The sequence below is a fragment of the Stylophora pistillata genome, chromosome 5 (genome assembly GCF_964205215.1).
Source record: "Stylophora pistillata chromosome 5, jaStyPist1.2, whole genome shotgun sequence".
NCBI classification, from domain to species: Eukaryota; Metazoa; Cnidaria; class Anthozoa; order Scleractinia; family Pocilloporidae; genus Stylophora; species Stylophora pistillata.
The window spans coordinates 23,501,620-23,515,327 of NC_142523.1; the positions used below are offsets into that span (position 1 = coordinate 23,501,620).

The 13,708-nt window shown below is 41.7% G+C and overlaps 1 long non-coding RNA gene across 2 annotated transcripts in view; it reads right to left on the reverse strand.

The window, feature by feature from the left end:
* LOC148730906 (uncharacterized) overlaps window positions 1-13,708 on the reverse strand; it is a 23,058-nt gene extending 9,350 nt beyond the window's left edge. Inside the window, exons 1-4 of one of the 2 annotated variants that reach the window (XR_016001109.1) lie at window positions 12,594-13,702; window positions 12,310-12,344; window positions 11,467-11,665; window positions 11,242-11,287 (exon numbers count right to left, since the gene is read on the reverse strand). This is a non-coding gene — a long non-coding RNA (uncharacterized LOC148730906). Of the gene's footprint in view, window positions 1-11,241; window positions 11,288-11,466; window positions 11,666-12,309 lie in introns of both variants that reach the window. The other variant, XR_016001110.1, reaches the window with a different exon arrangement.

Sequence of the window (13,708 nt, forward strand, 5' to 3'; positions counted from 1 at the left end):
AAAGGCTTAGTGGAAGAAAAATAAAGAAATTAATAAATAAATAGGTGAACAAATGTATAACCAAATAAAACCCCTGAACAAAAAAAAAAGCAATTGGGGATGGGAGGGAGGGAACGCTGAGAAGCAATCCTCAAGAACGACAACGCCACGTTACGGTCCAGCCGACTAAACGCAAGCACATGGGAGAACGACGCATGCACTGATAAGGATAACCACAGGACATAGCCTGCCCTAGGCCACCGATAGTCACAATGTTGCTGCAACGCTACAGAACGCACACAAACGCCGGGCAAACGCTAACAGAAGGCTAATACGCTGAATTCCATTCAAAAATATTTAATAAGTAGATCTTGGAAGTAGCGGCGATTGAATATAACTTGTACCAAAGAGTTCAGAGCTCATTTGGTAAATTTATCCTTAATTTCAAGGAAGAGAGACTATCACTGCGCCAACAGTTAATTAAGATTTTTGCTAGTATACGTGGCTTGGAGAAGGAAATTCTCTCCCAGCTCCTGTGTTCTCTCTGGCCTACCGAACTGATGGTAGAGATTACGAACACGAAAGAGGGTAAATAAAGTCTGGGCTATGCATGTGTGATCGATATTAGGAAGACCATTTCAGATGGTCAGACTTACCAACTGACCCACCAAAAGGCAGGCAAACAGACAATCAGATGGTCAGATAGTCATTCAGACAGACAGTCAGACAACCAGACGGTCAATGAGACAGACGGCCAGACAGATAGACGGACCGACTGACCATCAGTCAGAAAACTACGGCACAAACAAACGAGAAGACACGTTGGTTTGATGTTTTAATTCACTATATTTCGGTAGTGGGAGTATAAATCGGTGACTATAGATTTTAGATTTAGACATAAAATCGATAAACCGGCCTAATTTGATTTGATAACATACGATAATAACTGTAATTTGTGATATATGATGAATATTTCAGGTGCTTCAATGCAGCGTCTTTATGCAATATTAATGATTATGATTTTTTCAACTGGAGAATCAGCTGTTCCATTTACCGTTTACGGTGAGTCCTTTCCTCTCCTTTATTTATATTGATTGTGCAGTTTGATCGTACAGCTGAGACGTTAAAGACGTGAGAGGGGCTGTTGTTGGTGATAGCGAACGAATTTCTGATTACCTGAGCAGTATTCACTTTCAGAGTCCAGTGAGAAGTTTCATTGTCAGTTGTGAAAACTGTTCAGTTCGTTGTTTATGTTAGTTTCTAGGATAACGCATTTGTATAATGGTAGCACAGTGCAACCTGAATGAGGCGGCATGGTATTAAGCGGTCACCATGTCTTAGGCGGTCAGTTGTCAAAGTCCCAAATTCAACTCTATCTAGCGATCACCTCTATTATCTGTTCGCGGTCAACCTTTACTAAGTCCCAGCGTTCCTGTATTGAACGGTCACTAAAAGTGAAACCTCTTAAACGTACAATACAATACAATACAATAGTTTATTGACACTCCCCTGGTGGGGCTTTTCAGTGACAATGCAATTAAAAACCATATAAACATACCTACCTAAGAATTAATCTTATAATAAATGTTATCACTACATACTATACAATATGCAAAATTCAAGTTAAAATTATAATAGATTAAAATACTATTAAGGTACTAAAAACACTATCACTATTTGAAAAGTCAGTAATCAATTTGTTTTTCAGATAAAATGTAAAGGTAAAAATCGATTCTGAAGTTTTAAGAGCACTGTCAAGATTGTTCCAGATATGCACTATGCGATAGTAAAATGTTCCCTGTCCGGCACTCGACCTATACTTGAAGGGAATGTTTAATAGTTGACAACTTCGAATCAAGCGCCCGGTGACCGTAATTCTTGTCGTAATTTGGTCGCAGAGGGAATGTGGGGCTTGACCGTTCATGCATTTAAATACTGTGACAGCGTCGCGGAAGAACAGCTGTTGTTTAATTGGGAGCCAGCGAAGATCTCTTAGTTCGGGGGTTATGTGCTCGAATTTCTTGGTTCCTGTAACGGATGCGCGCGGCAAAATTCTGCATAGACTGTACTCTACGAATATTTTTGTTTTGAGGTGTTCGACCACACTGTAGAAAAGTACAGTAATTTGCTAAAGACTAGGGCATTTATTACTGTCACCAGTTGGTTACGGTCAAGAACATGTTTAACCCGACTAATTTGTGCGAGGCTAGGCATACAAGATGAGGTAGTTTTTAAAACATGGTCGTCGAACGTAAGTTGCGGATCTAGAACAACACCAAGATCTTTGGCCACAGATGCAAGAGAGAGATCTTTTCTGAGAAGGGATATTTTGAAGTCGGGGAATTTGGCAAGCAATTGCCGACTTCCAAAGACTATGAGTTTTGTTTTGTCAGGATTTAAAAGTAGGAAATTGTTAAAGCACCAGTCACGTATTAAAGGAACTTCGCTATTCAGATCGCTCATAGCAGTCGGACGGTCACGCATCTTAAAAGAAATCTAAAGTTTGGTGTCGTCAACGTAACATTGTTATACGTAAGAATAATCTTTCACGTAATTTTTAAATCCATGTTTCTCTCCTAAAATCAAAGTAAACGGTATTTTTGGGCGAGATTCTATACATCAAGTGGTCATTTATCCCATAAAGTGACGTTGTGTATCGTTTTTAGAAAACCCCCTAATCTGTGGAACCTGTATTTAGCGGTCAACCTGTACTAAGCTGTCCCCTGTGGCTGAACGCTTAAATACAGGTTCGACTGTAGTTGTTGATAACTGTTTTGAAGAGTCTGTTTTAATTCAGTAAACCAGCTCCAAAGTTAAACCAGCTCCAAAGTGAACTGTTGAAAGTACAATGTAGTTTTAACATTGAACACACTCCCAGTCATAATCGTGGCTCAGCAACGTGATAGTTTGTCGGGAATCGTGTGTTTACATAATCAAACCTTTTTAACGCGTTTAAATTTCGTTGTTTAATCCACCGGAAAGGGATAGGCATCGAATCTGTCATCTTTAGTAACTGTAAGCAATCAAAGGAAACATTCACCGATTGTATATCCTTTGCTCTAAAATACACCACGTGTGTTGTAAAAAATACTCGGCACGTTGTGAGAGAAAAATGTATCTGTTAAAAAGTTATATCGTGAGTGACTGATTTTAGCGCGAGTTTATCGGGAAAACCGCTGTGTTGTCAGGCAATTATCTTATTCCCAACACAAAGTGGCACCTCCGGTGGGAAAGGAACAAAAGAAAGGGGAAAATAATCAGATCTGACGCCGGGATTTTACAATGGAGAAACTGCTCGCGGATCTGAACACACAGTTACAATTGCTTAACTTCACCAAGGATAAGAGCGAAGGAATCATCGCAAAGGGAAACGTGGAAGGTGTGGAACGTCAACTTCAGTCTTTGAGGACTATCGTTACGAGAGTGGAGGAATTTAAGCTTCAAATCGAGCAAACAAAAATCGCAAACGGAGAGCAACTGGATGACGTGTCAAAATGGAGCCTCACAGTTGAGGCCGCGCAAACATCTGCTGATGAGAACGTCGCGTACTTACGAAAGTGGTTAGCAGAATGGAAGCAAAAGGAAATCCTCACAGAAAAGGAGGGAGAACAAGCCCTTTTAATGAAATCGAGGAAAGATCAGCTTGAATTTGAACGTGCACAACTGGAGATGAGGCTAACCTATGAGAAGCAAATCGGGGAGACAAATTAAAGGAAATCATGCGAAAACCACAGAACCGACGTTGACTCAAGCAGCGAAAACCGCAAAACTTCCTAAGCTTGTCATTACAAAGTTTAGAGGCGAGCTAACAGATTGGCCCCGGTTCTGGAGTCAGTTTGAAACCGAGATCGACAAGGCAGAAATACCCAGCGTGACGAAGTACTCCCACTTAAAGGAACTCGTAGACCCGAGGATACGAACGGATATCGACGGTTTGCCCTTTTCATCAGAGGGATACGAGCGCGCGAAGAACATCCTGTCAAGGAAGTATGGCCAAACAAGGGAGGTCATTAACGCGTACGTGGAAAAAATCATGTCTTTGCCTACAATTGGTGGAACCCAGCCGGCCAAAATCCACGATTTCTACGAGAAACTTTTTTTCAATGTGCAATCGTTAGAGACAATGGGGAAACTGCGAGATGTGAATGGATACGTGCGGATGACTATAGACAAGCTGCCAGGGATAAGAGGAGATGTTGTGCGAACGGACGATTCTTGGCGAGAGTGGAATTTCCCAAAGTTAGTGGATGAGCTCCGCAAATAGACAGAAAGAAACCCGATTCAATCTAAGCAAAGTGACAAGCCCTGGCGTGACACGAATTTTCAAGTCCAACATCACACTGATGGCAGAAACCGGTGATGCGTTTATTGTGAAAGCCATGATCACAAATCGGTTGACTGCAAAACTGTTGCAACTGTCGACGATCGCAGGAAAGTACTCAGCAACAAACGCCTCTGTTTCAACTGCACCGGAAGCAAACACAGAGCTGACGATTGCAAGAGCCGTTCCTTGTGCCAGATTTGTCACAGAAGGTACCACACCTCCATCTGCAACAGCAGAATCAGTAACAGCTACTTCAATGGAAAGACCAACTGTGATCTATCCGGTCGCCGTAGTGAAAGTGCTGGGAGTCAAGTGTCGTGCGTTGTTAGACACCGGTGCCGGAAGCTCGTACGCTTCAGCAACGTTACTTGATCGCTTAAAGATCCGTCCTCATCAACGAAGTACGACAGATTGAAATGATGATAGGAGTGGTTACTAAGCCTGTGGAGATTTTCAAGGTCCAGATAAGTTCCCTGAATAGTGATTTCCTTCTCGAAACGGACGTAACCATGGTAAACAGAAAACAGCTTTTATCCCTGGAAAACCCTCGCTACCAGCAGGTCCTGAAAAGCTACGATCATTAAAGAGAGTGAAAATGGACGATATGGACACAAAGGATCTCCTTCCAGTGCACCTTTTTTTGGGAGTGTGCGACTATACTAAGATAAAGAATGAAACTGCACCTCTTATCGGAGCCGCAAACGAGCCTATCGCCGAGAAAACAAGGTTTGGATGGACCATTATTTCGCCAGGCAAAGAAGTGGATCTGTCTCCAATGTTCCTGACACAAACATCGACGGCAGACTACGACAACTTGTGCAGACTGGACGTACTTGGACTCGCGGATTGTGCAACTGGTGACCAAGACGAGGTATATTCAGAGTTCAAAGAGCAACTTAGACGAGACGAAGAGGGTTGGTACGAAACTAGTCTTCCATGAAAGGGAAACCACCCACCACTGCCAAGCAACGAAGCAGGAAGTCTTCGCAGGTTAACTGGCCTCGTAAAGAGGCTTCACAGTCAAGGAATGATATAGCGTTACAATCAAGTGATCCAAGACCAAATCAAGGCTGGGATCGTCGAGAGAGTCAGTAGACCTCCAACTGGGCAACACGAGTTTTACATTCCTCACAAGGCAGTGGTACGCGACACAGCCGAAACCACCAAGCTTCGAATAGTTTATGACGCATCACCACGGGCCTACTTTGGTGCACCCTCGCTAAATTAGTGTCTGAATCCTGGTCCACCTCTTCAGAACAAGCTCTGGAGTGTCCTAGTTCGTTCTCGATTTCATCCAGTTGCAGTCACAGGAGACATCAAGCAAGCTTTCCCCCAAGTCCGTATTAAAGAGCAAGACCGCGATGCGCTAAGATTTCATTGAAGGACCCAAGCAGTCAAATTGTGGAAACGCTGAGGTTTACTAGAGCCCTTTTCGGCCTCACATCGTCGCCCTTCCTGCTGGGAGGCGTAATTCAACACCTGTAGGAGAGTTGCAGACAAAACTACCCGAACATTGTCAGCGAGATCGAAAGAAGTTTATACGTAGACGACCTTATCAGCGGCGGCCCTACAAGTGAAAAGGCAAAAGAAATCAAATCAGCTTCTCAGATTGTATTCGCCAAGGGCACCTTCGAGTTGCATAAATGGCATTCGAACGTGAAAGAGTTGGAATCAACCACTTATGAACAAGTCTCGATCGAGGAAGAAACGTACGCAAAAGGGCAGTCAAACGTCCCCAGAAGAAAAGGAACTACCCTGCTTGGCTTGCCATGGGACAAGGAAAACGATACTTTCGGCGTGAGTTTTCCACAAGAGAAAGCTGATCCCAGCAGGCGGGGAATTTTAAGCAAAGTGGCGAGGATCTATGACCCACTGGGATTGGCTTCTCCTATCTCATTGGGCGGAAAATTTCTCTACCGTGACGTGTGTGACTCCAAGCTGAACTGGGATGCAAGACTACCAAGCAAGTTGATGCAGAGTTGGATCCGATGGGAGGAGCGACTTCACGAGCAGCTCACAGTCCCGAGGTCTTGAGTAGCCTATCAAGAGGATATTCAGTCAATCGAGTTGCACGCCTTTGGTGATGCCAGTAGTAAGGGTGTAGCTGCGGCTGTGTATGCTGTAGTTGTTCAAGAGTCAGGTGCCAATCAGGGGCTCGTGGCAGCAAGAGCGAGACTTTCCAAAAAGGGACTGACGATCCCTCGGCTAGAGTTGGTGTCTGGACATATGGCAGTGAATCTTTTTGCAAACGTGGCCTCAGCTCTGGAGGGATTTCCCCTAATAGAAAAGTACTGTTGGCTCGATAGCACTGTCTCCCTGCACTGGATCGTATCTCCAGGCACATATAAGCAGTTTGTGAGTAACAGTATTGACAAAATACAAGCACATTCGGAAGTAACCTGGCGACACGTAGGGACTTCGGAGAACCCTGCTGACCTTGGAAGCCGTAGTGGAGATGTCACAAATAATCCCTCTTGGTACAATGGACCGAAGTGGTTGAAAAACAAAGCGTGCTGGCCTCCAGATATTCTGACTGAGGGATCAGATGAGTCAATGGCAGAAGTGAACGCGACGCGAGATGTTTTTGCTGTGGCGATAGCAACTACAGACGAGCTAGACACCCTCCTTGAGAAATCTACCTACTGGAGGACGAGGGGAATCTGTGCGTGGATAATGGGGTTCGTCCACAACGTTCGTTCAAGGAAGACAGGAAGACTCAAGGGACCGCTGACAACTGAAGAAACTAACAAGGTGATAATCTCTTGGGTGAAAAGAGCCCAGTCCCGAGCCGCAGCTGATAAACAATACCAAGAAGATCGGTTACAACTCAATCTACAACCAACCCAAGACGGAGTTTTGGAATGTCGAGGTAGAATCCAAGGGCATTTTCCGGTATGTTTGCCTGATAGTCACCCCTTCACACAGGTGCTCGTAACACAAGTTCATCTCGGAACGCTCCACGGGGGAGTCGTCAGTACCGTGGCAAAGGTCCGAGAGCTGTACTGGGTTCCGCGCCTCAGAAGATTGACCAAACGAATCGTGAAGAGTTGCCACGGCTGTCGGCGGTTTCAAGCCCAAGCATTTTTATCCCCACCCCAAGGAGACCTCCAAAGGGATCGGACGGAAGGTCAAACACCCTTTTAAGTCGTCGGCGTCGACTACACGGGTCCGTTGAAGTACCGTAAGAATGCGAAGACAGAGGGAAAGGCGTATGTGTTGCTGTACGCCTGTAGCCTGACACGAGCTTTATTCTTGGATTTGCTTCCCAACTTGGAAACTAAAGAATTGCTCGCGAGTTTCAAGCACTTCATCGCCCGACGCAGGAGATCGCAAAAGGTGTATTCTGACAACGGAAGAACTTTCGTTGGTGCTGCCCGGTGGACTAAGCAAGTGAGGCAAAATTAAAGGTTCCAGAGTTTCCTCGCTTACCAAGGGATCAAGTGGCAGTTCGATTTGAGTCGTGTACCGTGGTGGGGAGGGCAATTCGAGAGAATGGTTGGACTCGTAAAAGGAGCTCTTTACAAGTGCATTGGGAACGGTCTACTGTCCTGGACTGAGCTTGAAGAGGTACTGCTAGACATAGAAGTGGCACTAAACAACAGACCACTGAGTTACGTGGATGACGATATTCAGCTACCTATCCTGACCCCGAGTTCCTTCCTGTATGGTCAACCGAACATGCTACCCGAGTTAGAACCTCATCGCGTTCAGGAACATGACTTGCGGAAGAGAGCCAAGTATTTGAGGAAGTGCAAGGATACACTATGGTCACGCTACACCAACTGTTTTCCAACTGTTTAAGTTCAATGACATTTGCCCTCTCGAGGCAAATGAGGGGAGGGTGTCATAAGTCGTGTGTTTACATAATCAAACCTTTTTAACGCGTTTAAAATTTCGTTGTTTACTCCACCGGAAAGGGATAGGCATCGAATCTGTCATCATTAGTAACTGTAACCAATCAAAGGAAACATTCACCGATTGTATATCCTTTGTTGTACAATACACCACGTGTGTTGTAAAAAAAACTCGGCACGTTGTGAGAGAAAAATATATCTGTTAAAAATTATATCGTGAGTGACTGATTTTAGCGCGAGTTCATCGGGAAAACCGCTGTGTTGTCAGGCAATTATCTTATTCCCAACAAGTTGTTACCAGGATGTATTCGAGAACACGGCTCTGGGGTGTTTCTGCAATTTCCAAAAAAAAAACATACTTGCGTTTAAGCGTCAAATGCTTCACTAAACATTGTGCGTACTTGTACGTACTATTTTGAAGGATTCGTGTTTTTTTTAAATGGTGTGTTCGAAAACACAATTGACTACAAGAATGATCGGAGAGCAACTTCATAGCCTCGTGCTGCATCAATTGCTCTTCTGTTTTTCGTTTTCTCATTGACTAGACTATTTAAAAACGTTCACATGTTTTGAGGACCCCATTCTCGGGCCCTTTTCTCAAGAAGGAGCCTCCCTAGAATTAAAGGGGCCTACTGGCCCCTGTTTGGCCAATTTCTAGAATAAACCCTCAATCTCCCGTCGATCGTTTTAATCAGTTATCTTTACTGTGTTTTTGCTCGCTTGTCAGACTTTCTCTTTTTCATTTAAAACTGTTTTTCTGCGGTAAACAGATGTCACGAAGCTAAGAGAAGATTCCTGTTTTCCTCTTAAAACACTTTATTGGTCTGCGACATAACTTTACAGTGGTTTGTTAAACCTCAAAAAATCTCAGAAGATCTTACGATCTCGAGCCTTATATATAATAGCCGGTTACGTTATACCTCTTTCTAAAGCACTGTTTTTAGCAGTAAGAACAATCCAGACGTTCATGACGGATTTCCTTAAAATAACTGAACAGAATGTTCCGTAATAAGAAGAAGCTTCTAGCACAGCTAATAGGGACCTTAAGATACTCGGCCTAGGACGACGTCAACCGGAAGTAAATTCGCAAGATCTCAATTTTAATTTGCATAAATGTGACGCCACTTGACGGCCACCAGCTCAGTTGCGGCGGCGACGAAGTTTATTTTGGCGGCCTCTCAGAAAGGTGAGTCATTTTTCCAAATTCTTCCCTTAAATTTACAAGTTTTGCATAAAATTTGCAAACATTATTATAAACGAAAAAGATTCCCAAACTGTCTGGTTCATTTTTGTTTATATAATTCAGATTTACCGAGCAGATAGAGGGTTTTTGTGTGAGCGTCAAGTCTTCAGAAAGGAATCCGAAAAGCAGGTAAATCTGGGTAAATATCCTCGGACAGTATTGCTTTATTTTTCATTTTAACCTTCATTTTTATCGTGTAAAATTAATCAGTGGCAGTTTAGGAACGCTTTAGAAAATGGTTTTGCATTATTTATATTATTTTGCGCCATCTTTCTTCGGGGTCAAATCTTTCGTACTCTTCATACGGTAATTCTAAGTTCTTTGAAAAGCTGCAGTCATAGAGGAGCACGAATTCTCCATCAGAAATGACTTGGGCCAATAAAGAGCCTGTTAAAAGCTCTCGGGTCCTCATAAACGACGTCATAGCAGCCAAACCGCCTGATTCCAGCAGTTATTCTCTGACTGAATGTGTTTGTTGTTATGTGTTTCGGCGACCGCTTCCACATTGCAAATCTTAAGGCTCGTATTTCCCGCGAAAAGGTGGCGGTCACAACCCATGCCCTCTCGGACGTGACCGCGTTCTTAAAGGCAGCCGCGTCCAGTATCGTAACAGTGGTGTGGTAATTCATTGTTCTAAATTGTTCGCTCGATTTCTGGAAACTTCGTTACAACAGACCAAGTAAAAGATTTATTTGTGGAGTTTCTTATTGATGCCATTGAAAGCGCTGAAGATGATGAAGAGTTAGTGGAGACTTTTGTGCCTCTCATACTCGCATTTAACCAACACTTTGTAGGTAAAGAGATTCTGTTTTGTGGAAACAATAACAACTCCGAGGGGGGAAGGGTAGAAAGAGGCATTGCCCCCTCCATCTTCATGCCTTACAAAGTAAAAGTCTTCGTTTTAAATTTGGAGCTCAGATCCTCGTTATCAGAGAACAAAACCATCCAATCCAACCAGGTTCATTTTTTGTTGAATCACTCACTACCATTCCTGGTATCAGTTAACAAAAGTTACAAAACTTCAGACCCCTAGATAAAAACAAACTTCCCTGGGATTCCAATATGATAATTTTTTATCATTCTTTTTTAGGGGCAAGCCATTTGAAAATTTAAATTCATTTGAAAAAGGGAAGTGGTATGACACTCTAAACTTGAATAAATTCCTTTACGGTCAAATTTTGCGTATGTTTTTTTCGGCGCAATCCTGTGCTGAAGAGTCAAGAAAGTTATTACGATACCGACTAATCCAGAAGAGTTTAAAATATTGAATCACTCACACAAATTCTGGTACTGTTTATCAAAAGAAGCAGAATCATAAATCCGCGGATGAAAATAAACTCACCTGGATTCTACAAGATTTAATAATTTTTTTTTTCTATCTTACCTCCTTGGGACCAATTGTTATTTGTCGCCTCGAGTGGTGCCTGAGGGAGGAGGGGGAGGGGGTAGGTCATAAGATTTGGGGCAGGGGACATACGGTTTTGAGCGGAATCAAGAAGAGATCAGTTGTTGCTATCAGGGTATACAGGCGGCGGCTTTTTAACATCGACTACTGTTGAGAGACAGTCATTAGATAACTATAGAGCCTGAGGGGGGTTCAGGTAAAATTTTGTTATTACACAACCAAAGTTCCGCCCCCCTCCCTCTCTCTCTCTCTCTCTGCCGTGATTAAAATTTACTGGTGCCTAAGCTGCAGAGCCATGTGAAATTTAACCTTACTTGCCAAGGAGAAGAAATGAAGAAATTATCAACTGACATTATTCTTCATCGGTGCACAAGTATTTTGTATGCTTTAGCCATCCTCCCCCGCCCCACAAATTTAATAATTGATCGGTTCTTACCAGTCCTTTTCGTATATTTCTTTGCAAGAACTTGAGGGCGTTGGTTCTGAAGAGATGAGAATAGCTATTAATATTAGGCAATCATTTATAAGTGAATACAGCAGAAATTCCAAACAATGTTAACGATGAATTTTAGTCCAACCAAAAATCAGAACCGTCATAGTAACAAAGGTGTGATGTAGCTGTTAACGTTGAAACGACAGAAATGATCATTCTAAACCGTACCCGGTGTACAGCAGTCCTGTTTCTTCTTGATCAAGTCCTCAAGATTTGACAACTTCTTCAATATTTTTCTGCAAAGTTTATTTCTCTTAACAGCGTCAGCGCCAATGGCGAGAAAAACCAGGAAGATGAGCGCACAGTATTTCATCTCTGCCCTTTCACTGTCTTGAGTACTCCTGATCTCAGTGAGTCTCGATAATATCTAAGGAGGGAATAGCAAACCCTAATGTTCCTAACTGGCTAATCCGTTTAGTAGTGGACAAAGTAAAGACTTTGTCCAAAGTTGATCTCTGAAGAGCAGACTGATCCATCCTTACTTGTTCACGGTTTGGGTTAACAACTTCCCAGGAACTCTTTGAAGTGACTCTCTAAATTTACAACAGGACAAAGCTGGTGCAACAAAAGGCAAACTTTGCTGCGTTCTAAACGGGAATCAGATTCTATTTTTCTAAAAACGTTTTTATTAGTTTTTTTTTTTCTTGGCCAAGCTACGTTGATCAGACGAGCAGATTACATATAAGAATCATTCTTACAGCAATTTTTTTCTGCACAAAATCCCCACGAAGGTTTCTATATAACTCCACAGTGACTCAACTTGCACGGAATATTTATCCGGTGCACCATCGACATTTCTTCGATCTATGTACTTAGTTCGTAACTTCTCTCTCAGCCCTTTAATTCCATAAAGGTTTAGGCCATACTTTCCAAACGCTCTGAGAAGCGGAAATCTAGCATCTTATTTAGACTTGCTAAAAGTTAAGATAAAGATGGGTAAGTACGGCCTCCGAAATTTGAGACATTGCACTGAACACGTAATGTTATTCAAAAAACAAAGACATCCCTTACCTAAAGAAGTTATCTTGCCCAGTTTTAGTAGTGGTCTGCAAAAAAATACGAAAGTGCCAACACCTGATGTATCTTAAATACAACTCGACCATAAGTCGACGAGATAGGAGTGACACGAGCACGCTATTTGTACGAATGTAAGTTAAAAACAAGACTGATTTTGACATATCCAATGAAAAAGTTGTCATGATGGCTAATTTTAAAACTTCAAAACAAACAGTAATAATATATCTATCAAAGTCATCACTTTGTTCTTGACAATAGATCATACGTGCAATACTCACAAATTAGGTTTACTTTTCCTAATTTCCTTCCAATAACACTTGGCATGCCTCCACTTAATAATTTCTCGACAATTCTCTTTTCAACAAGGTAGAGAAAATGTTTTAATTAATCTCTAATAAGTTGATAAAACCCCCCTCCTTCCTCCAACAATGTTGCAATACAATTTTTTTTTTGTTAAGTTAAAACATGGCTGATCTTGACTCGTACAATTATAAAAATTTTCATAATGGCCAATTTGTGAAACTTCAAAACAAACGGTAATATTTCTTTCTATTAGAGTAATTACATTGTTTTTGATAACAGATCAGATGTACAGTACTCACAAGATCGACGTGCAACGAAAAAATTTATCATAATGGCTAATTTTACAACTTGAAAACAAACAGTAATAATTTATTTAATCAGAGTCATTACTTTGTTATTGACAATAGATCATAGGCAGAATACCCACAAAGTAGGCTTACTTTTCCTAATTTCCTTCTAATAACACTTGGCATACCTCCACTCAGTAATTGCTCAACAATCCTCTACTCAACAAGGTAGAGAAAATGCTTTAAATTAATCTCTAATAAGTTACTAAAATCCCCCTTCCTCCAACAATGTTGCAATACAGTTTTTTCTTAAGTTAAAACATGGCTGATTTGACTTGTGCAATAATTAAGAAAAAATTCATAGTGGCCAATTTGTAAAACTTCAAAACAAACAGTAATATTTCTTTCTATCCGAGTCATTACTTTGTTTTTTACTATAGATCATAGAAACAATACTCACAAGCTCAATTTAATATTTTTAATTCCTCTTATACGACAGTTGGCACACCTCTCCCTTCTAATTGGTCAACAATCTTCTACTAAACATAACAAGCAGAATTCTTTACATTCGTCTTTGATATTGTATATGCAAGTCCTCCTCCCTTGCCACAAACAATGTGAAAACACAAATTTTGACCATTTTGTTATTCATTGTACGTAATAATCACATACTCATATATATATATATATGTATATATATATATTTATTATCCAACTACACCTAGACGAATAGAAATAACGCCATAGACGAGTACAAATATCACGCGGCATTTGTACTCGTCTCATTAATTACCGGTTAAACA